The sequence below is a fragment of the Bombina bombina genome, chromosome 1 (genome assembly GCF_027579735.1).
Source record: "Bombina bombina isolate aBomBom1 chromosome 1, aBomBom1.pri, whole genome shotgun sequence".
Taxonomy (NCBI): Eukaryota; Metazoa; Chordata; class Amphibia; order Anura; family Bombinatoridae; genus Bombina; species Bombina bombina.
The window spans coordinates 579,198,144-579,224,110 of NC_069499.1; the positions used below are offsets into that span (position 1 = coordinate 579,198,144).

Here is a 25,967-nt window from a genome sequence, read left to right on the forward strand (position 1 = left end):
AAGTTTTGACCACTTTATGATGTACTGTTATGAAGTGATGGACCAGATCAGAGACATCTATATCTTTTTCGATATTATTCAGGTGTTCTCTGATTCTGAACCTCACCTCACGGGTCGTACACCCCACATATTGTTTGTTACACTCAGTGCACTCTGCTACATATATAACATATGTGGTTCTACAGTTTGTGCAATTAGAGAGTAGAAACACCCTTTGTGTGACCCTGGACTGAAAACGATTGGTCACATTTGTGTGGCTACAAGCAATACAGGCCGTGAAATGGCACTTAAAGTGACCTTTAACTGAAAGCCAGCTACTCCCACTCGTTTGTGGTTTCTTAAGCACGCTGGGGTCTAAGATATTACCTATGGTTCAACCTCTTTTAGGGACAAAATTGCAACCCTCCTCCACAATGTTCTTGAGACTCTGATCACCCGTAAGCACTGCAAAGTGTTTCTCTATAATACCACAAATTTCACTGAATTGTGGGCTGAAGGTAGTAGTGAAAGTGGGTCTATTTAAATTAAAAGACTCATTCTGACTTATACCCTTCTTTAGGAGCATGCTGGATCGCTCCATTCTATTAACCTCTACTTATGCCCTCTTTACAGTTTTAGGGTGATAGCCTCTTTCCAACAGTTGTGCCTTAAGGGTAATAGCTTCTTTTTGGAAGTCAGAGTCAAGGGAGCAATTCCTCTTTAATCTAATCATTTGCCCTTTTGCCACTCCAAACCCAGTATGTCTCGGATGACTAGATTTGGCGTGTAAAATGGTATTCGATGTAATGGGCTTCCTATATAAAGTTGTTATTATCTTCTGGTTGATGATATCACCAGTAAGAATAACGTCCAAATAAGGAACCGACAATTTCTCCCAAGTAAATGTAAATTGCAGGTTCACTGTATTCGTATTTAAATACTCGTGAAATTGCACTGCTTCTTCCTTAGACCCTGTCCACACGAAAAGCAAGTCGTCTATATACCGCTTGTAAGACTTAATCTTGCTTCTCTGCGTGTTCAATTCTCCAAAGACGTGGGACCTCTCCCACCAGCCCATAAATAGGTTTGCATAGGCTGGGGCAAATTTAGCACCCATCGCGGTCCCACGCCTCTGGAGAAAGAAATGATCTTCGAATTTGAAATAATTATGACTCATGAGAAATTGAAGTACTCTCAGTATGTAAGCCTTCAAGTTCTCATCATAATTACTGTACCTGTCTAGTGAAAACCTAATAGATTCTAGACCAAATTTGTGAGGTATACACGAATAGAGGCCCACCACATCCACCGTAATCCATGAACAGTTTGTGTCCCAATTGACTTGATCAAGACTGTTCAACAGATGGGTGGTATCTCTCAGGTAGGAGGGCAACTGCATCACCAGAGGTTGCAGGAGGGACTCAACCCAGGAAGAAATCCTTTCGAATAAAGACCCAATGCCTGAAACAATAGGCCTCCCTCTCACCTCCTCCAAGGTTTTGTGCACCTTGGGGAGGTGATGAAAAATAGGAATAGATGGTGTCTTAATGTTTAGATATTCGTAGGTGTCCTGGTCAATGAGGCCCTCCTTCAAACCATCATCTAAAAGATCTAGTAATTGTAATTTAAAGGTTGGAGTAGGGTCTCTAGAGAGTGTTTGGTATACCGTTGTATCTAGAATTTGGCGCTCCGCTTCCTGTATATATTTCACTCTGTCAAGCACCACAATGCTGCCCCCCTTATCCGCCTGTCTAATAACTATTCCATCTTTCTCTTTAAGAGAATCCAATGCTTGTTTCTGTTGATGGTTCAGATTTGGGGGGGCAGCCTTGTGGTACCTTGACAATAGTATTAAATCATCCTCTACCAACTTGTGGAAGGACTCTAGGAAGGGACCTCTTTCTTTGGTAGGATAAAAAACTGAACGTGGTTTATAACCAATATGTTCAGTTTTTGCAAAAGAATTATAGTCACCCGACTCAAAGAAAAGATCTTGCAGAAGCTGGAAATCACATGCTTCCATAAAATCAATTGTATCTATTATGGGAGGTATGTCTGTGTATGTCTCTAGTGTGGCTAGAGAAGGGACCTGATTTTCCCCAGTGTTCCCCCTGTTGGAGAAAAACTTCTTTAGTGTGAGATCTCTCACCAGACGATTAACATCCGTTATCGTCTCAAACAAATCAAAGGGAACACTGGGGACAAATCCTAACCCCATACCTAAGAGGGAAATTTCATCCTCACTAAGTACGGTGTCAGACAAATTCACAATTTTTATATTTTGTACTTGTTGTACCGGCCCCTTCCTCTCCTGCCTTTTTGGGCTCTTCCTACGCCTCTTCCTCTTCCCCCTCCTCCTTCTGTTTCCATCCCCACCTGTCCTAAAGGGTATTGGCTAAGTATAAAAAATTATGCTGCTGTCTTAATAACCAAAAAAAGCCTTAGAGCCTTAATGTATAAAAATAGACAGCTGCAATCCAGTTTCACCTGAGGAGATCTGAGACATGTAGTGAGGATTACAGACCTGGCCAGGCAAGTCGTTTTTTGTCTCTCCACTTAAATGCTTTTTAAACCACTTTTTTATTTATTGTTTAAAGCTTAGTGTGGGGACTCTGCTTTTATTATTTCTTCTGTATATGCATATGCTTTATGATATATGATACTATGCTACATTGAATTGTTTTAAAATAAATATATATTATTTTAACCTATATTTGTTGGAGCTGTCTACTTTTATTCATAAATATATATGTATATGCTGATTTTAATATATATTTATGTTTTAATATGTGTATATAGACTGCAATGTAAAGGCACATTTCAGTGCTGTTTTTTTTTTTTCTAACACTCCACTCCCACCAACTTTAGACCCTAAAAACTGCCTAGTGCAGTTGTTTTTCATTCTAAAAACAATGCAATATTTTTTTATTAAAAAACTACAATGCCCTCTATTTTGAGGGCATTTGAGGTACTTTTAGAAAATTAACCAGAGATCGGATCTCTAGTTAATTTTTGGAGCACTAATTGCTACCGCAAACTCATGGTAGCAAAAACCAGCCACTTGTAATGGCTGGTTTATTATCGTGCTCACCCACACGGGCAAATTTGACTGCTTGCGGGCGTGCAATAATTTAGCGTTCCACTTGTAATATAGTCAGTCTACAATATACAAATGCAGACACATATTATACAAAGAATAACATACATCTAACATGGCGGTAGATTTATCAAGCAGTGGATGCTGCTTTCTACCTCCGAAGTTTCAGGTTCGCCTGAAACTTAAGTTAAGCTCCTTAACTTGTGCGCCACCTTTTAGGTGGCAGACTGCAATCATCCCGATCCGATACAATCGGGATGATTGACACCCCCTGCTAGCGGCCAATAGGCCGTGAATGTCCAGGGGGCAGCATTGCACAAGTATTTCACAAGAAATGCTTGTGCAATGTTAAATGCCGACAGTTGTAGCGAATTATGACCGCCAGGCATTTCATAAATTGACCCCATAGTCTCTTGCACAGATCAATTGCTTATTTTGTACAGCAACAAATAAGAGTTTGAACTGTTTATGCACTGTAGAACCTGTTACATTAACAAACAACTCTTTATTATGGTTTTCTTTACACAAAAGTTTTTTTTATGAACTGAAATATTTTTTTATTATTATTTCATTATTATCAAATAAATAATCATGATTATAACATTGTATTATTAAAACTAGTACTGGAAATAGTGAAGAAACTTTCAAATAGTAAATAAACTTTATAGTGTTTTTATGTTCATACATTTCATATACACTTCCAGCAAATTAGCCCCATTGGCACGTTACATTGGAAAATGATGTTATTTTTTTTGTCCCTACATAGCACATATCAATGCAATGATTTATTACATTTGAGGGAAGTGCTTTTCTAGAGGAGTTAGTTGTATGCTGTATGTTGAGAGCACTGAATACAGAGTGCACAGAACCCAAGTCATACATGGAAATGTAGCAACCGCAATTCACACTTGTGGAAGCTGCTACTTAGTTATACAAAAACAAAAATATTTTCTTGAACCAAATCCCTCCTCCTTGCTACAGTTACACCTAGTGTGGTCATGTAACATTTAGCTGTGCTGCCTGTTAAATTGGAGAGAAGGTGAGTGAATTACCTCTGTGTATTTCACATGCAGCCCTGTCACATTACATCATTGGTTTCTCCTTGCAAGTAAGTACCTTCTATTGACTTTCTCAGGAGGTCAGATGTAGGGCTAGTTATACTTAGGTAGGGCTGCACTTTGCACTGCACTTGAGTGTCAGCATTTAGCAGCTTCAAACAGGCTGCTATTCCCATACAGTACTTTCTGATAATCCATGCCCTCTGTGTGTGTCTCTGTCACTCTTTAGTGTCCAGCAGTAAGACAAATCTTTGCTAATTTCTTCAGGTCAGGAAAAGTCAGACAATTTTTTTTTTTTTAAATATCTGTGAATTAAAATTTATAAATTTAAATGTTTATTGATATCTTGGTTTTACCAGTATCCTTTGTTTATGTATTTGTTCTCTGAAATTGTATCTACCCAATACATAGTGTGAATACTCTTCTTCTTATTAATATTATTTCAGTAGTGTACCCACAAAGTGTTTTATGTGTTAAGACACAATAAATATTATGGAACTTCTATATCATTCTGATAATGTAACTCTCTCTCTCTCTCTCTCTCTCTCTCTCTCTCTCTCTCTCTCTCTCTATATATATATATATATATATATATATATATATATATGTGTTATTTAATTATTATCAAAAATATAATCATGATTATAACATTGTATTATTAAAAATAGTACTGGAAATAGTGGTTTAAGAAAATTAGCCCCATTGTCACATTACACTGGAAAATTATGTTTTTATTTTTTTTGTCCCTACATAGCACATATCAATGCAATGTTTTATTACATTTGAGGGAAGTGCTTATGTTTGCCTTTCTAGAGGAGTTAGTTATATGCTGTATGTTGAACACTGAATACAGAGTGCACAGAACCCAATTCATACCTGGAAATGTAGCAACTGTAATTCACACTTGTGGCAGCTGCTAATAGTTATACGATAAAAACAACCTTTCTTGAACCAAATCCCTCTTCCTTGCTTCAGTTACACCTAGTGTAGGACTGCACTTTGCACTGCACTTGAGTGTTAGCATATATCAGCTTCAAACAGGCTGCTATTCCCATACAGAACTTTCTGATAATCCATGTCCTCTATGTGTGTGGCTCTGTCACTCTTTAGTGTCCAGACATTTCTTTGCTAATTTCTTCAGGTCAAGAAAAGTCAAATAATTTTTTTTAAATATCTGTGAATTAAAATTTATAAATTTAAATGTTTATTGATATCTTGGTTTCACCAGTATCCTTTTTTATGTATTTGTTCTCTGAAATTGTATCTGCCCATTTGAAATGATTGTATTAACCATTAATCATATGCAGATAACCCCCAAAATGTACATTATCAAAAATAAGGATGTATGATACCTGTGTGGTAACTACCTCAGTGCTCTAAGCTGTGTCAGTTGTATAACAGATAAACTCTAGAAGATATAAGGTAGCATATTATACTTACTAATAGCAATAGTAGGGTTTATGAAAACTCATATGGCATGAAAATACATAAGAATTACTCTGATTCTTAAAAAATGTATAAATGTAAATGCACCAGACCTATCCCCTTCATTACTTACTCTTGTCACTGTCTTTCTAATATTTCATCCTGGATGTCCTCTCACTACCTTAAGCTAAATCTCTCCAAAACTGATCTCCTTATTTTCCACCCTTCTTCCAAAATTCCTACCCCCAACTTTCTCTGTTTAATAACATCATTACCCCAACCCCGCATGCCAATGTCTTGTGGTCACACTTGACTCAGATCTCTCTTTCACTCCCTACATCCAATATTAAGCCAATTCTGGCCACCTCCACCTTAAAAACATCTCCAAAATTTGCCATTTCCTCACACAAGACACAACTAAGATTTTAATCCTTTCTCTCATCATTTCTTGCCTTGACTATTGCAACTCCATCCTTTCCGTCCTTCCTAGCTGCTGTCTATTTCCTTTACAATCCATAATAAATGCCTCTGCTAGGCTAATCTTCCTTACACGTTGCTCCTCATCTGCTGCACCTCTCTGCCAGTCCCTTTACTGGCTTCCTCTAACCTCTAGAATAAAACACAAACTCCTAACTTTAACTTTTAAAGCTCTCAATAACACTGCTCCAACTATATGTCTGGCCATGTCTCCAGATACTCTCCCTCCTGTTCCCTTTGCTCTTCTCTACTCTTCTCTTGTTACCTCCTCACATTCCCGTCCACAAGACTTCTCCAGATTGGTCCCTATTTTGTGGAACTCTCTGCTTCGCTCCACAAGACTCTCCCCTAGTTTTTAAACTTTAAAGCACTATTTAAAGACTCTACTGTTCATGGATTCATATAATATACACTAATATTTTCTTATCTTAGTTCCTCTCCTCCTTTAGTTATACATTTGAACCCCCTTAGCATGTAAGCCTACAAGCCTAGCTGATTTGTAGATCGCCTTCATGAGAGCTGCTTTGCAACAGTGAAACTCTTGGCATGGTCCTATATCCCTTTATCTCCCACAATTGTGACCTTGCTTATTAGACCCATGTTTTTAGCGCTGCAGAATCTGTTGGGAAATGTCATATTATTTGGTACACTCAATGATTCCGAAATTTCTGTAATCTTTTAAAAGTAGCGTTAATCTGCACTATTTACAAAGTGTTCCTTGTAGCAGAAAAGTAATTAGATAAGGGCACAGGTTGCAGTTCATTATTTAGAAATACCAAATCTGACATGATTTCTGTCATAAAAATGATTATATAACTTTAAAAATATTACACCTCTTTTTATTATTTGTACCTGATATGTTACATATTAGATGTGCTGCTTTGTACAGGTGTTCTGTAATGATAGACATTATTTATTTATATAACTTTCATGTTTACCCTCTCCTTGGGAAATGTTTGTTTTTATTTTCAATATAAATAAATTATTATTATTATTATTGAATGTAATATCAATAACCCATATAGCTGCATTATTAGGCATATTAATAATAATGTACAAGAAGCATATTTAGCTGGTACATATCACATGCTAGCTTTACTTCTATTTGTGAGCATATGCATCTGATAACTACACCTGCATGATGATTTTAAACTGTTACTGAGACATTCTGAAACAGGGAGTAAACTTTTATTTAGCTTTAAAAATATGTTGTTTTGTCACACACCAGAAAGCAAGCAGTCCAGTATAATAAAAAATGATTCACCATTAGATTAGAAATATGTGAGTAGACAATGGCCCATAGTTATCAAGGTCTGGCGGACCTGATCCGACACTGCGGATCAGGTCCGACAGACCTCGCTGAATACGGCGAGCAATACGTTCGCCGTATTCAGCATTGCACCAGCAGCTTACAAGAGCTGCTGGTGCAACGCCGCCCCCTGCAGACTCGCGGCCAATCGCCCGCCAGCAGGGGGTGTCAATCAACCCGATCGTACTCGATCTGGTTGATTTCCGGCGATGTCTGTCTGCCTGCTCAGAGCAGGCGGACAGGTTATGGAGCAGCGGTCTTTGTGACCGCTGCTTCATAACTGCTGTTTCTGGCGAGTCTCATGACTCGCCAGAAACACGGGGGATATGCCCCATAATATCTATAATTATCAGGATATTTTCTTAAATTACAGGGTTTTTTTTAGATTAGGGTTTTTTTGGGCTTGAAAAAGAGCTGATTGCCCTTTTAACCATTTGCGGTCCTTTGTCGGAATATATCCAACAAATGGTTTTAGTGCATGCGCTCAAATGTTGGATAGATTCCAACTTTGCCGCTTTTGAATTTCACAGCTAAATAGCGACATCTAGCGGTGACTTGTTATTTAGCTGTGTAATTCAAAAAATTAAATAAGACCTGCTGGCTGCACAATTTAAACATTTAAAGGACCGGAGAGGGCTAAGGGCAGTAAAAGAGCTGAATGCCCTTTTAAGGACAATGGCCATACAAATGCCCATTTAGGGGCAATGGGTAGTTTAGTTTTTTTAGTGTTAGTTTTTTTTATTTTGGGGGGTTTGGTGGGTGGGGGTTTTTTACTGTAAAGGGAAACTTAGTATTTTTTAGAGGTAAAAGAGCAGTTTAACTTAGGGCAATGCCCTACAAAAAGCCCTTTTAAGGACTATTGGTATTTTAGTATTAGATTAGGGGGTGTTTTTATTTTGGGGGGGATTTTTTAATTTCATAGGGGTATTAGTTTAGGTTTAAATTTTTATTTTGGATAGCTTTGTTTATTTTTTTCTGTAATTTTACTTTTTTATTTTTTTTTAACTTAAGCTTGGAGGTTTGTTTTTTTAAACATAGGCTGCCCTCTGGCCAGGCGTATCGCCTAGTGTTGAATAAAGAAAAGCATGATATCTGGGCTTTGTGCGTGTATCCCATTAATTTATATCACTCTTTTGTTGTTCCATATTGTAGATATAGCTTTGTTAGTCAGGCATCCTGTATGTAAATCTTCTACTTCAATTTCCATAAGTTGTTGAAATCCATCATCTGTATGTGAATTCAGCATCCACCGTTCTGAATAAGGAGTATTAGTGCAAAACACAGTTCTGTTATGTAGTCTAGATCAGCTCTGTAAGGTATTCTGTATTCTTCCTCTTCCAAAAGTTTATACAAGAGTCATTCGTTTTTAATTGGGAATAAGCCATTTTGTTTTAGTGGTCTTGTGTTTAGGTAAAAGATAGGGTATTCTTTATATCTAACCTTATCTATTGTAATCCCAGCATATGGTTAAGTATCTGCTTTATTTTTTAGCAGGTTACTTTCTAAGTAGTAGCAAGGTACAAATGCAGAATAGCACATTTCTATGTTATATGGCATTTGCTTCTAATATTGTGTAAAGGCAAGGCATTCCAAAGTATTAGCTTGTATCATTTCTAATTGTCCATTAATGTGATCTTCTGCTAGTTTTCTTCCTATAAGGGTAATGATTTTGGCGTTTTTATTTATAGAACAGTTGAATCTAGAAGTACCACTTGTGAAGTTCTGTAAACTTCCTGTGTTTGTATTATAAGATAATGTTTCCAGTACATCCCTTGTGGCAGTCCATTGTTCTTTATTACTACACATTACAGATTATAATGTACAGGTCTTTTATTCTTAATATCATAGAAATAACATCTTTACTAGCTTTAGTCTAGTTCCATCCAATGACAGCTCCTGGTCTCATTGCCAGATGATTCCCTTGTAGGCAAAAGACCACCATACAAGTTACATAAATAAATGATAAAACCTATTGCAAACATCAAAAGTCTATTTACCAATAATGGGCCAGATTATAAGCAGAGCGTTACTTATAGCTCCTGCTTGCATGCTAACTCTGCTAGAAGCAGATGCTAACTCTGCTAGAAGCAGGGTCATCTTTAATATTGATTGGGCAAACATTTTCTTGGGCCCCCCCATGCAGTTTTGCTCTCCACCCCAACATCCCAAAAAAACAAAAACACACACATAGACTTGATAAATACACAGTTTGATTGGCCTTATTTGGATTCCATTAAAATATTCTTTTAAAATCCTGGACACTTTCCACTCGCTAGCTCTAGATAAAACCCCCGGTCCTGATGGACTCCCAGCTGAGTTCTACAAAATTTTAGGCTCAGAATTATGCCCAACTCTAGCACAACTCTATAACGGTATCCTAGATAACACAGTAGACCCGTCCACGAGACTTGCGGAAGCAAATATAAGTATTATTCATAAGGAAGGTAGGGATCCTTTGCTGGCACACTCCTATCATCCTATCTCATTACTAAACCAGGACTACAAAATACTCACAAAAATCTTAGCTAATAGACTGGCAGCAATCTTACCTAGCATAATACACAAAGACCAGACGGGCTTTGTCAAAGGGAGGTCATCGGTCCTCAACATTAGAAAGGTACAGGCAGTGATCCAACACTACTGGACACTCACACATAAAGACTCCAACAAGAGAGAGCACAAAGAGGCCGCACTGCTGATGATAGACGCAGAAAAGGCCTTTGACAAGGTACTTTGGGACTACATTTTTACAACCCTAGAGAAAGTAGGGATACAGGGAGCTTTCATTGCAGCAATCCATAATCTATACAAAATACCACAAGCATCCTTAATTGTCAATGACAGGCTAACACCACCTTTCCGCCTTTTTAGGGGCACGCACCAGGGATGCCCGCTTTCCCCACTTTTATTTGATATAGCGATAGAGCCCCTGGCGTGGAAGATTAGGCAACAGCTGGAAGGCCTTAAAATAGGAGAATTCCATCTCCAACTAAATCTTTTTGCAGATGACATGATTCTATTTATTCAAGAACCCCGGAAAAATATTCCTATAGTAATGGATTTAATAAAAGAGTTCAGTCTAATATCTGGCTATGCAATTAACACAGACAAAACAGAGCTAATCTGGTTACTCAACAAAGGAGAAAACTCCATCCAGGGCTTTGACTTTAAAGTGGTCAAAGATAACTTTAAATATCTAGGCATCACTCTTAACACGGACCCACGTAAGTGGTATTCCATTAATTACACACCTTTACTGACAAAGCTCAAAAGCATGTTAAAAACATGGAAGCAATTACCGATTTCTCTGTCAGGCAGAATAGGGCTTTGTAAAGATGATTTACTTTCCCAAGCTCCTGTATTTTTTCCAGATAGTCCCGGCACTACTTAGGAAGGCAGACCTAAAGGCAATAACACAGATGGTTCTGGAGTTTGTCTGGAACAACAAGAAACACAGAATTAGCTATCTAAAACTTACGGCTTCTAGAGAAAAAGGTGGACTGGCACTACCAAATTTCGAACTATATAACTGGGCGGCACAGGGAAAGTTTGTCTTGGACTGGTTTACTGGTTTAGAGAAATTCACTGACTTACAGCTAGAAAGTGGCCTTATTTACCCTTGGTCGCTACAAATGTTACCACATATGACACAGGCACAGGCAAACAAATGGGTGGGGGGTTTAGAAATATTCTAGCCAGAGCCTGGAGGCTCATATGCAAATGGTTAGGCATAAACCATAGAATTAAGCAGCTCCTCCCATGGCAGGGAAACCCTGAGTTTCCAGATGGAATCACTACTAAAGCATTCAAACTCTGGAAGGCAAGGGGACTACATACTATTGGTAAAACTCTACAAGAAGACAACAAAACTATGATGACTTTTGATGCACTACAGGCCAAATTCCAACTCCCAAAAACACATTATTACGCATACCTACAAGCTAGACATTACCTACACTCTGTTGAGGACGTGACGACTTTACCAGCCCAGACACTGATCACACAGACCATAGATCTCGCAGCAAAAGGCATCTCCTCTATATCACCAATTTATAGAACACTATTGCAACCGATAAACACAAAATGTCTAGACAAAATCCTTGACATATGGTCGTCGATACTAGGAGATCATGTGTCAAAAGAAGCATACACTGAAAGTATAGACAGGGTACGCAAGGCCACCTTATCGTCTGCTCTGAGGGAATCGCACCTTAAGCTCTTACACAATATCTATGTAACCCCAGCCAAATATCAATACTGGAAGAGGGAGAGAGAAGGGGAGAGGAGTGTCCCAAGTGTAGGTCATTGGAAGCAGACATAGTTCACATGATGTGGAGATGCCCCCATATTTTTGAAATTCTGGAAAGTACTGGTTGCGTACTACAATGTCTCTTCCCAACCTCACATTAACTCTCCAGGGTGTGGTCTTACTCAACCTCTTTAATATTGTGAGTCCCCAGAGAGCCTGTACGAATAATATAATCTTAGTTGCTAGAAACCTGATATTCCAGAACTGGTTGAAGCGAAACCCACCTACTGTAACTCTGCTAAAAAATGCTTTACTTAAGCAATTAATTACTGAACAATTTGATGGGATGGGAGATGTACTAAAGAGAGTTAAACCCTTTCTAACTAAGTGGGAGCCGTTCCTTTATTGCCTACCTAGAGAGACACGAGACATTGTAATTTCTCCCTTTAAGAACACAGATTATGTCTTGAACGCAAAGCTGAGAGGTGAAAAACTATACAAGTAGCTTGCGGGGAGAGAGAGATAAAAGGAGGGGCGCCGGACTGAGAGCAGCGTACTGTGAGTTCTATTTTTTGCTTTCCATTTTAGTTCACTTTATTATTTATTTTACTGTTTAACTAATTTGTTTGTTAAATGTTAAAAAATTTGTCTACCATGAGATTAGATCTGAATGTATCAAGACAGAGGTCAAACCTGTGAACATGCAAGGTGCCATGATTTAAAATCCTCTTGTAAACTTTACAGTTTCTCCATTATTGTAAATGACATGAACCCATATCAATGACTAAGATTTCTTTGTTTTAATTTTTATCTGACTTCATGTAACTCTTGTGGTGACAAACAGAAATAAAAATATTTAAAAATAAATAAATATTCTTTTAAATATTTTGTTGCCCAAAAATGTTTAGCTCTGATACACATTGCAAAGGTTATGTAGGTGCATTTATCTATCTATCTATCTATCTATCTATCTATCTATATATATATTATATCTATCTATCTATACTGTATATATATATATATTCAAGAATTATACAGAGGGGACGCAGCTGCTTTGAGCTAAATATAAACAACCAACCAGTTCTTTGTTAAATACTGGTTGAAGCGGGAATGTATCAATATGTTTGGTGCAGACCCTTAAATATCATGCATGAATTGGGAAAGAAAGAAATCCTGGAAAATAGACCAAGATAAAAGACAGGAAATTCAGCACTCTTTTTTAAAGAAATTTATTAGCTCATAAAAAATAATTAAATAAATGGTGTATCCAAAAAGAGCTTGGGTTGCTGGGAGAGGAGGGGATCTTCAACACCCTTAATACTAATTCTCCCTATTTCTGTCGCAATAAATTAACAATACAGATGATACAATTATGTGTATATATTATCAGCAACAAAAAATATTTTATATGAAAAAAATTAAATTAACATTCAAACCTGACCGGTCAGGGGACTATGTAGGTACCTGTTCAAGAAAATGCATGCAAATATTATCGGTTATAGTTTAAACCTCTTACATCAATATACAGCAAGTTTAGGCATCATGATGTACATACGTTAAGGTAAATATAAGTGGGGAACAGCAACCAGGCTACTACACCCTGCTGCGTACGACACCTTAATTTATAAGGCTTAATGCCGGGCAGGTATTAAGTAATGGGATCTAAGTAGTTACTGAGAGCATGTCCCCAGAATATGTACATATATATGGTCAAGTAGCGAAAGTGCAAATGGCAAGATTCAAGATGGATATACCCAGCAAGATTAGTAGGCTTGTGATCATATATAATGCTGAAGGTCGTTAGTTTTGCATTAAAGTCCTTAAATCAATCATGCAAACAGGCGGTATGTTAGCCACAAAGCAGGAAAGCAAGATGTAAGGGAATGCAGGATAGCAAGTCAGTAAATGTATGATTTATGTGCATCGAACATTCTGATATTTGCAGTTTCCTTATGGATTCAAGGACTAATGATGAGCCCCCACGACAGGGTAGCTAAGTAAAGCATGTAGTAGTGCTTGCCTATCAATCAGGCAAAAGTCCTAGAAGCATACGACCTTAATCCAGTTTTGATCTCCAAAGTGGTATTTTGCATTAGAGCCTTCTTGACCTCCCAAAGATTCTTTTGGTTTGAGTCCAGTCAAACTCCAACACTTGCAGAGTGTTTGTTCTCCGGCATAAACACAGTCCACATGTTCCGGTTCGGCTTGTCCAATGCCGACGCGCGTTTCACCCTCTAGGTATGTCGGGCTTCGTCAGGGCGTGATGATGTAGGAAGTTGTACGTCTCCCTTTTAAACTCGCCACACTATGCGCCCCTACTGGGTGAGAGATGTTTTGTGATACCTCTGTGAGATAGAATTTAAAAAGGCACATACTACCTGTAATGTACCTTGAGCTCAAGCAAGCTCTCATTATAGAAATTGTAGTTCAGCTAATATACATAGACAAAGTAATATAAAGTTTAACAAGATTCATATCGCTGATATATATACATATGGTAATTGTTTTAATATGGAGAATAAGTTTGCTAATTAAACTATATGGCCCAAGTTACCTACACTTATTACATTTTGGGTTGTGACATTCTACCTATTATTGGTTTCATTGAATACCTGTCTGCAATTAGGAAAGTGAATATAGGTCGCTTCTAGTATTAACATCTGCATCTACAAAAAGCAAGCCATATCTATTCTGTCATTTAGCCCTTGAGGTATCTGGGTTTTTAAGATCGAAATCCACCGGCATTCTTTTCGGAGGAGGGCTTTGTCGTTGTCACCCCCCTATTGTTTGTGATACCCCTGTCAATGCCAATGAAGGAGAGTGAGTCAGAATTGCATGCATGGGCATTCTCAAAATTCTTTGCAACATTGCTTTTGGGATTTTTGTTCTTGATATCATCCCGATGCTCTGCTATCTGGTCTTTTATGGCTCTCCTGGTTTTGCCCACGTAAAAATGTGGGCAGCTACAGGAGAGAAGATAGATGACACCTTCAGTGCTACACGTTACATGATGCTTTAATTTATATGTCTTCCCTGTGTGGGTAGAAAATATCTTAGTTTTCACCATGTATTTGCACACCACACATTTTCCACATGGATGATTTCCAGTGGATCTGTGTTTGGTAAGCCAGTCAGTTTGTTTTTGGGGTGACACATATTGGCTTCTCACAAATTTATCTTTTAAATTCGGTGCCCTTCTGGCAGTGATGTTAGGTTGGTTACCTACCTCCCTAGATACTCCTTCATCACTGATTAAAACATGCCAGTGTTTCTCAAGTATCCGTCTCAAGGCAGTCCAATGGCAATTGTAGTCTGCAATCAGTCTAATTAGGCCTTGTGTGGTTTTTGCCTTGGGCACAAGAAGTTGCTCACGATTCAAGTGGGCCGCTTCATTTAGGGCCCCTTTAACAACTTTCTTTGAGTACCCTCTATCAACAAATCGTTTTTCCATTTCTGTGGCATGTTTATAATATTTTGCTTTTGTTGAACAGTTTCGACGTAGTCTAAAAAACTGTCCTTTAGGTATGCCCTTTTTGAGATGCTCTGGATGGTGGCTAGATGCTAATAGCAAACTATTTGTTGCCGTAGTCTTGCGAAAATTCTCAGTTTCTAAGGAACCCTGGTTAAGGTTAATTTTTATATCCAAAAAGGATATTTCCTCCCTACTGCACTGCAGAGTGAGAAAAATATTTCTTTCATTTTGATTCAGAATTTCTACAAAGTCATAAAGACCTTGTTCAGAGCCCTCCCATATGAGGAAAATGTCATCCACATATCTGAGCCATATGTGGATGTTCTCCTCAAAGAGAGGGCTCTGATACACATCCTCCATCTCCCATGCTCCCAAGTGTAGACACGCATAGGTGGGGGCACATGTTGCCCCCATTGCCGTCCCTTGTTGCTGTACATATACCTTGTTATCAAAAAGGAATACATTATTAGTCAGTATGAACTCCAACAGTTCCATTACAAAGTCAGTGTGTTCCTGTACTTGTATTCCTCTCATCATTAAGAAATGTTTACATGCTTGCATGCCAACCTTGTGTGGGATTGATGAATACAATCCCTCCACATCCAGACAGGCCAATATGGCTCCTGGAGCGACTGATAGACTGTCAATTTTTCTTAAGAAGTCCTCCGTGTCCAAGATATATTATGGCAACGTACTTAGAAAAGGTCTAAGGAAATGATCCACATAATTGCCTAAATTTTGAGTTAAACTGCCAATTCCTGCAATTATAGGGCGGCCTGGCGGATGGTTTGCATTCTTGTGTATCTTAGGGATACAATAGAAGACAGGCATAATTGGGTACTCAGGGTAAAGATATTTCTGCTCTGAGGCTGTAATAAGGCCATTGCTTTTTGCCTTTTTCAAGATATTGAATAACGTGTACTGTAGGGAAGATGTCGGGTTATACGTCAATGATTTATAGTGCTTTTTATTTAAAAGCTGATGTTTTACTTCGAGGACATACAGGTTCTCATCCCAGAGGACAAGGTTGCCACCCTTGTCCGCCTGCTTAATTAGGAAGCCTTTTGCATTCATTAGATCATTGAGTGCTTTTCGTTCAGGTTTAGATAGATTGTCATCTACTATTCCTGTAAAAGATAACTGATTAACCTCTCTCTCAACCTGTCTTACAAATATATTAACTGCTGGCACCATCAAAAGCTGTGGCATGTATTTTGACTTAGCTTTAAATTTGCAAGTAGTTTTGTCGGGACAGGGAATATCCCTTATTTGTGTAGGGTCATACTGACTCCCCTCATTCTCTTCTAGAAGGCTTTGTAAGTTGTCTATTGTGAACTTGTCTTCCATAGTAATGGCGACATCATCCACTAAGTGTGCGACATCATCCACTAAGTGTTTGCTTTTGCCCTTCATTATCTGTGAGAGTACAACTCGTCGGGCAAACAAGTGAAGATCTTTGATGAAGTTAAATTTGTCAAGGGTATTCGTGGGACAGAAGGAAAGACCTTTCTTAAGCACCTCTATGTGTGCAAGATTCAGCTTGAAAGAAGATAGATTAATTATTTGAAAGCCTTCTTCAGCTGTCTTTAGTATCCCCTGCGTCCCCGGAATCGCCGAGGTCTGCCCCTAGAAAAATTCCCCTGGTTTTGTTCTTGTCTTCGTTGTCTGGAGGGATATCTTCTCTCTTGTGAGTCTGATTTTTTCCCTCCTCCGCCTTCTCTTCCTACCTCCTCTCCAAATTCCCCTAAAAAAGTATGTGATTTTTCAGTAGTTAGTCTGTAATGTTCAGATTTTACATCTGAAACATCAGTGCCAGAGTCATACGTGCCTCTCACTGACAGGTAGTTATATACTTTATTGTTTTTATAATCATCATTATCCCTAGAAAATTTTCTACCTTTTCTGAGTTTGATGTCATTTTGTAATCGTGCAATTTGTTCTTTGATTTCCTCATTAAGTTTTGCGAAGTTAGAGTTACTAGAAAAGGTGTTAACCACTTTAAGGCACTCCTCTGCCTGTGTGATAGTCTTATCCAGTCTCTCTTTATTTCGCTTAACCATTTTTCCCATCACGATGATGGAGCAGTCAGTTAGGCTGGAATTCCAGTCCTCCATGAATGCATCACCTCCTTCATCTTCCCTTAAATTCGTCCCTGGGTCTAGTTTCAAGCGTAGCCCCCTTGGTATAATATTATTCTTTATGTAATTCTCTAGGCTCGATGTCTCAGCCCTGAGCTTTACTTGTTTGACCAACAGTTTTTTTATAATTCTTGAAAGCACCATATATATATTAATTGGTGCACTATTCTCAATCTGACTCTCCTCCAAACTTGACATAGACAGGGACGCTGTTAATTCAGCTTCCCAATTCTCGTCAGACAATGTAAATGCCATAGTTTAAATTATGTATGCTAAGGTGTAGGGCACAGGTGTCAGAGATTCGTCTACCTCTTACAGCCGCCCAACAAAGGATACACCCAAGAATTGTAAATTCTTGAAAAAACAGTATTAGCAAAAGGGGATCAACCTCTCAGGAGACCTATAGTATGGCCCTAGGGCCGGGTAAAATAGGTATTGAAATTAAAATATTCAAGAATTATACAGAGGGGACGCAGCTGCATTGAGCTAAATATAAACAACCAACCAGTTCTATATTAAATACTGGTTGAAGCGGGAATGTATCAATATGTTTGGTGCAGACCCTTAAATATCATGCATGAATTGGGAAAGAAAGAAATCCTGGAAAATAGACCAAGATAAAAGACAGGGAATTCAGCACTCTTTTTTAAAGAAATTTATTAGCTCATAAAAATAATTAAATAAATGGTGTATCCAAAAAGAGCTTGGGTTGCTGGGAGAGGAGGCGATCTTCAACACCCTTAATACTAATTCTCCCTATTTCTGTCGCAAAACAACATCACCAGTAGGGGCGCATAGTCTGGCGAGTTTAAAAGGGAGATGCACAACTCCCTACATCATCACGCCCTGACGAAGCCCGACATACCTAGCGGGTGAAACGCGCGTCGGCATTGGACAAGCCGAACCGGAACATGTGGACTGTGTTTATGCCGGAGAACAAACACTCTGCAAGTGTTGGAGTTTGACTGGACTCAAACCAAAAGAATCTTCGGGAGGTCAAGAAGGCTCTAATGCAAAATACCACTTTGGAGATCAAAACTGGATTAAGGTCGTATGCTTCTATGACTTTTGCCTGATTGATAGGCAAGCACTACTACGTGCTTTACTTAGCTACCCTGTCGTGGGGGCTCATCATTAGTCCTTGAATCCATAAGGAAACTGCAAATATCAGAATGTTCGATGCACATAAATCATACATTTACTGACTTGCTATCCTGCATTCCCTTACATCTTGCTTTCCTGCTTTGTGGCTAACATACCGCCTGTTTGCATGATTGATTTAAGGACTTTAATGCAAAACTAACGACCTTCAGCATTATATATGATCACAAGCCTACTAATCTTGCTGAGTATATCCATCTTGAATCTTGCCATTTGCACTTTCGCTACTTGACCATATATATGTACATATTCTGGGGACATGCTCTCAGTAACTACTTAGATCCCATTACTTAATACCTGCCCGGCATTAAGCCTTATACATTAAGGTGTCGTACGCAGCAGGGTATAGTAGCCTTGTTGCTGTTGTCCACTTATATTTATCTTAACGTATGTACATCATGTTGCTGATAATATATACACATAATTGTATCATCTGTATTGTTAATTTGTTGCGATAGAAATAGGGAGAATTAGTATTAAGGGTGTTGAAGATCGCCTCCTCTCCCAGCAACCCAAGCTCTTTTTGGATACACCATTTATTTAATTATTTTTATGAGCTAATAAATTTCTTTAAAAAAGAGTGCTGAATTCCCTGTCTTTTATCTTGGTCTATTTTCCAGGATTTCTTACTTTCCCAATTCATGTATATGTATATATATATATATATATATATATATATATATATATATATATATATATACATACATACATATAACACACAACAAGTATCAGCGCTTAACAGGTTAGGTAGAACAACTACACAAATGTATCAGTGTTAACGGTTACATAAATCTATATCTAGAGATATTATGTATCTATGTACATAGACTTGATAAATACACAGTTTGATTGGTCTTTAATTGGATTCCATTAAAATATTCTTTTAAATATTTTGTTGCCCAAAAATGTTTAGCTCTGATACACACTGCAAAGGTTATGTAGGTGCATTTATCTATCTATCTATCTATCTATCTATCTATCTATCTATCTATCTATCTATCTATCTATCTATCTATTATATTTATCTATCTATCTATCTATCTATCTATTATATTTATCTATCTATCTATACTGTATATATATATATATTATATATATCTATATATTATATATATATCTATATCTATATATATATATATATATATATATATATATATATATATATATATAATATATGTACATATAACACACAACCAGTATCAGCGCTTAACAGATTAAATAGAACAACTACACAAATGTATCAGTGTTAACGGTTACATAAATCTATATCTAAAGATATTATGTATCTATGTACATCTATAAAAAGAAGAAGGATATATTTGTCTTATATCTTATATGTATAGATGGGTTTAACACTGTCCTCCTTTATATGTTTATACAATAAATATTATTGAATGAAAAATAGAAAGTCACTTCTTATATAGGTGTGAGTTAAAAGTCCAGTCTCTTGCAGCCTTGTTCCAATATGTTGCCGAGGTGTCCCCAGGGAGATCTCAGTAGAATCTGAAGTGATTAGAAGAGGAAAAAGGGCGCACAGAGAAGCCAGATCTGGGTGTAGTATGTTATGGTAACAAAAAAGTGGCTTACATAAATATGCAAAATACACCCACTTGGTATAACCTCAATCAGTATGACGTAAGGTACTGGTGTGGAGGCTATATAAAACCTGATGTCCCATCCAGTGTTGTTCTTCACTGCTTAGGATTGTTTCCAGTGTTATGGTGTACTTCCTCCACGAAAGTCCTTTTCATCTGTTTGGCCTGTTTCCGTTTCCTATGGCCCCCTGTTAAAACAGGAAATAAGGAGAATGGGCCTCCACGCCAGTACCATACCTCATACTGATTGAGGTTATACCAAGTGAGTGTATTTTGCACATGTATATACGCCACTTTTTGTTACCATAACATACTACACCCAGATCTGGCTTCTCTGTGCGCCCTTTTCCCTCTTCTAATCACTTCAAAATATATATATATATATATATATATATATAGCTATATCTCTCTCTATATATATATATATACATACAATATATATATATATATATATATATAGATATATATAGATATACTATATATATGTATATATATATATAGATATAGCTATACTATATATATATATATATATATATATATATATATATATATATTATTATTATTGGTTATTTGTAGAGTGCCAACAGATTCCGCAGCGCTATAAACAAAGGGGGAGTACAACAAAACAATTATAGGGATCAAATGGGTAGAGGGCCCTGCCAAGAGTTGCACTGTTGTAGTCAGCTCTTAAGAAGGTGGTCTACAAACAGCTGGACTCATAGGCTTACATGCTAAGGGGGTTCAGGGGATAGCAATGGAGGAGAGGAACTGGTATTAGGAAAGGTTAGTGTAGGTTGTAAGCATCCCTGAACAGTAGAGTCTTTAGGGAGCACTTGAAGCTTTAAAAACTAGAAGAGAGTCTTGTGGAGTGAGGCAGAGAGTTCCACAAGATGGGAGCCAGTCTGGAGAAGTCCTGTAAATGGGAGCGTGATGAGGTGACAAGAGAGGAGGAGAGTAGGAGGTCATGAGCAGAGCGAAGGGGACGGGAGGGAGAGTATCTGGAGACAAGGTCTGAGATGTAGGGGGGAGCAGTGCAGTTGAGGGCTTTGTATGTCAGAATGAGAATTTTGTGTTTGATCCTAGAGGCAAGAGGAAGCCAGTGAAGGGATTGGCAGAGAGGTGCAGCAGATGAAGAGCGACGTATAAGGAAGATGGGTCTGGCAGAGGCATTCATTATGGATTGGAAAGGAGCTAGGCGGCAGGTGGGGAGACCAGAGAGGACAGAGTTGCAGTAATCAAGGCGGTAAAGAATGAGAGAGTGGATTAAAATCTTAGTTGTGTCTTGTGTAAAGAAGTGTCTAATTTTAGAGATGTTTTTAAGGTTGAAGCAGCAGGCTTTAGCCAAGGACTGAATGTGAGGAGTGAAAGAAAGATCTGAGTCAAATGTGACCCCGAGACATCGGGCGTGCGGGGTAGGGGTAATGATGGAGTTGTCGATAGTTATAGAGAGATTGGGGGTGGAGAGTTTTGAGTAAGGGGGAAAATAAGGAGCTCAGTCATAATATATAATATATACAGTAAATTATACATATTTATATACAGTGTACACACAACAATCCTAAATGGGCTGTATGCCAATGCCATTAAAATCTAAATTACATGATCTCTGAGTACATAACTGGTGACGTTTTTGCTCACCAGAATGACCAGATTACACCTCTGTGGGACCGTCCATGAAGTGATCACTCGTCTCTGGCCAGGCTAGCTTGTCCCACTACCCTCAATGCTGCCTGCAGAATGCAGATCAGTGAGTGCTAGCAGCCTAACTACTACTTCACTGCTTCACTTGCCGCCCTCAGCCTCCGGCCTCCTAAGTCCCTCTCAACTCACTCACCTGCGGCTGCGTGCAATGATAGGATGCTTGGAGTGGTGGGAAGAAGACGGAAGTGAAGAGTGTCAGGGCGGGGAGCGGCAGCCAAGAGGGAGTTCCCTTGCAGAGTAGATTAAGTGTCACTCAGGTCACATGAGGCCATTGTTCCTGCCACCCGGCCCCTGGGTCAGCAAACCGGTCCAGGGATCAATAGTTTATAAATAAATAATAAATAAATATCAGTCAGCGGGCTCAAGGGGCAGCTGATTTGGGCCCCACAACAAAGACTGGGCCCGAGGCAGCTGGCCCTTTTGCCCCGCGTTAAAGACGGCCCTGGCTAGAAGTTAGGTTTTTGTGCGTGTCAGGTAGCGCTCGTATTACAAGTTGAAAGTAAATTCTGATGCACGCAAAAAGGCAAAGTTAGAATATGTTGAACGTGTTAACGCATCACCCCATAGAAGTCAATGGAGCAAAAAGAGTAGGAAAAAATACCTCACGGAAACCAGATTGCATATTCTCAAGTGTGTTAACACAACATAAAAAAATGAATATTTCACATTCCAATGTTTTCACATAGCAGAATATGTTCTATTTATTCATAAATACATATATATATATATATATATCTGATGGTGTTTTGGTACAATATATATCTATATATGAATATATAGAGGGTTATATAGGTTATATATAGGTACAGTATATATATATATATATATATATATATATATATATATATATATATACAGATATACAGTATATAGAAATATCTATTTACAAATAAATAGAATATTTTCTGCTATGTGCAGAACATAGGATTGTGAAATATTTACAGTAAATACACAGTATAACACTTTATTAACTATGAATAGTGCATAAATATGTTTTTATGTTTTTATCTACTTAAAGGGATACTGAACACAATTTATTTATTTCATGATTCAAATAGAGCATGCAAGTTTAAGCAACTTTCTAATTTATTCCTATTATCAATTTTCCTTTGTTCTTTAATTATCTTTATTTGAAAAAGCAGGAATGTAAGCTTACAAGCCGGCCCATCTTTGGTTCAGCACCTGGGTAGCGCTTGCTGATTGGTGGCTACATTTACCCACTAGTCAGCAAGCTCTACCCAGGTGTTGAACCAAAAATGGGACAGCTTGTAAGCTTACATTCCTGCTTTTTCAAATAAAGGTACCAAGAGAATGAAGAAAAATTGGTAATAGGAGTAAATTGAAAAGTTGCTGAAAATTGCATGCTCTGTCTGAATCATGAAAAAAAATTGTGTTCAGTATCCCTTTAACTGCAAAGGGCTCTATGTCTATATAGGTATACATATGTATTTATGAGTTTATATGTGTATGTAAACACATATATACACATAAATACATATGTATACACACACACATACTCATTTAGATATATATATATATATATATATATATATATATATATATATATATATATATATATACACACACATATACATCTTTAGACATGTCTATGGGGCCTATTTAACAAAGGTCTGTCTGACCTGATCCGACAGTGCAGATCAGGTCCGACAGACCTCGCTGAATGCGGAGAGCAATACGCTCTCGATATTCAGCATTACACCAGCGATCAATTCGATCAGGTTGAATTGCGGAAATGTTTGTCCGCCTCCTCAGAAACACAGCCCTCAAGCTCCATCCAGAGCTTGATAAATGGGCCCCTTAGTGTTTATCTCTATGTTAAAGCCCTTTGCCTGCTTTTTTTTAACACCTGAGACCTTATAACTTTTTTGTGCAAATCATTTTTATTAGATAGTGTTATTATGAGTGTAACTGTACTTTTAAATGTATGTGTTTTGTGACACTTTTTTGTTTTGCAAAACAGTTAACCAGAGCTCAGAGCACATTCTATCCCAACACGTGTTAACTTCTATTGGGATCAAGCAATCGCGTTTATTTTCAACTTGTAATACAAGCGCTACAACCAATGTGCGAAAAACAGCTGTGATAAACTCGATATCGTTCAGCTCAACTGTTAGTGCGCCAATCGTAATCTGGCCCAATGTGGGTAGTTTAAATCTTAATCAGAACATTAGATTCTTCATCTTGGTTGCAAACCCATCAGTCCAACCTTTGTGCAAGAAAAATAGTCAATATAGGTTAAACAGGATATCATTTGTAAATTAGTGTTTTTAGAGAAGCAATCCCCTATTCTTCATCTTTAAAACTATGCTATAGGGGAGTCATTATTTCTTTGTTTCAGGTGAATGGTATTAACTGTAATTATCTGTTTATTTGATTAGTTCAATTCAGAGTCACCTATTGGGAATAGGTCAAACGAGCCTTCATCTTTAGGCAAAAAAAAACAGGGAGCAGGTTTTAAACTATTAATACTGACAGCATAGCATATGCCTTGTTTGTCCCCTACAATAAATGTTAATATTACCTTTGGTGAAAATGGTTAAGTAGAAGGTACCTCTCTTGGACAAACTGGCTGACCTCTGGTGTCCAAGCTTAATAAGGTTAAGGTGTATGACAAAAGCTTAGAAGCATGAGCAGGACATGCAAAACATTCAAGTATTTCTTGCAAAAAGAGAATTGCTTTAAACAGACAATTACACCAAAATTATTATTGTTTAAAAAGATAGATAACACCTTTACTACCCATTCCCCAGCTTTATACAATGAACATTGTTATATTAAAATAATTTATAACATTCAAACCTCTCAATTTCTGCCTGTTTTTAAGCCACTACAGACAGCCTCTTGCTTTTTTATTAGCTTTTCACAACAAAAGACTGCTAATTCATGTGAGTTATATAGATAACATTGTGCTCACTGCTGGAATTGTGCAGGACACAGCACTAATTGGCTAAAATGCAAGTCAATACATAATAGTTAGCCACGTCAGAAGAGGCTTAGATACAAGGTAATTACAGAGGTAAAGATTATATTAATATAATCATGTTGACTGTGCAAAACTGGGGAATGGGTAATAAAGGGATTATCGATATTTTAAACAATAAGATTTTTGGAATAGACTGTTACTTTTATCTCCCTGGTGCAGAAACACACTATAGTAAAGGTGGATTATTCATTGACCGGAGAGTGCTCTCTATTTTGTGTCAAATATTAGTATATTTGAAATGCACCCTGGTGGCTGTTTGGATTGAAGTGTGTGCCAAGTTTAGAAATGGACTTTGTGTTATGAAAATCAAGTTTGTCAATAAAACTGGCTGCCGGTAGAACAAATTGTTCCTGTAAGCCCACTCAGGCATCCAAAGACATACTTAGGGATTTCTATTCATTGCCCTTAATCTTACCTCATTACGGATTGAGGTTGAACACTGTAAGTGTGTTTTTTATCTGTTCTTTAGTAATACATTTTGATGCACCACAGAATTACGCTATGTGATTTCTTTCTTTCCCTATGTTTTTACTACTGGGATAACGCTCCCGTATCCATACTCCTGAGGACACCAAGATCCAGGTTCTTCCAGATTTGAAAGTTATACCTACTCAGGGGCAGAGCTGAATAAAGAGCAAACCTTAAGCATCATTGTGGTATACACGGAAACAAGATCAAGGAAACGGGTGCAAAGTGGTGAAAAAACTCCCAGGGAATACTCACAAGAGCTGAAAACTTACCTCATAGGTTCGAGGTTCAGTCTGATAAGCAGATATCTATTCATCTATATACATCAGCTTATTTTGGACCTACAAACCAAGAGAGTATCTATACTCTGCTTCAACAATATAGACTACTGACTATACTCTATATATTAACAGAGAGCTTTGTTATTGTGTGCTGGGGGTTTGTTTCATTATTTATTTCCTATTTGACTTTTATATATATATATATATATATATATATATATATATATATATTTATATGTTTATATATGTTTACATATGAATTTATGTGTTTATGCATGTATATATGTCTGTAAATACATATATACACACATAAATACATAAATACATATGTACACAAATATAAACATGTATATATATTTATATAATATAAATATATACACGCACACATGCATATACATCTTTAGACATGTACTGTATATGTATTTATGTCTATGTTAGATCCCTTTGCCTGCTTTTTTTTTTTTTTCTAACACCTGGGGCCCGATCCGATATGCAGCGTCGCCCGCAAAAGCCGGCGACGCCAATTTTTGCGCGGGTTTGGTATCCTATATAC

The 25,967-nt window shown here is 37.6% G+C and overlaps 1 protein-coding gene across 3 annotated transcripts in view; it reads left to right on the plus strand.

Moving 5' to 3' along the window:
• The first annotated feature begins 3,959 nt into the window (after positions 1 to 3,959).
• LOC128645666 (putative methyltransferase DDB_G0268948) overlaps positions 3,960 to 25,967 on the plus strand; it is a 201,569-nt gene continuing 179,561 nt past the window's right edge. The window contains exon 1 of one of the 3 annotated variants that reach the window (XM_053698817.1): positions 3,960 to 4,115. The gene's annotated coding sequence lies outside the window, so the exon portion shown is untranslated. Of the gene's footprint in view, positions 4,185 to 12,045; positions 12,153 to 25,967 lie in introns of those variants that run through there. The other 2 variants (XM_053698815.1, XM_053698818.1) reach the window with 2 other exon arrangements.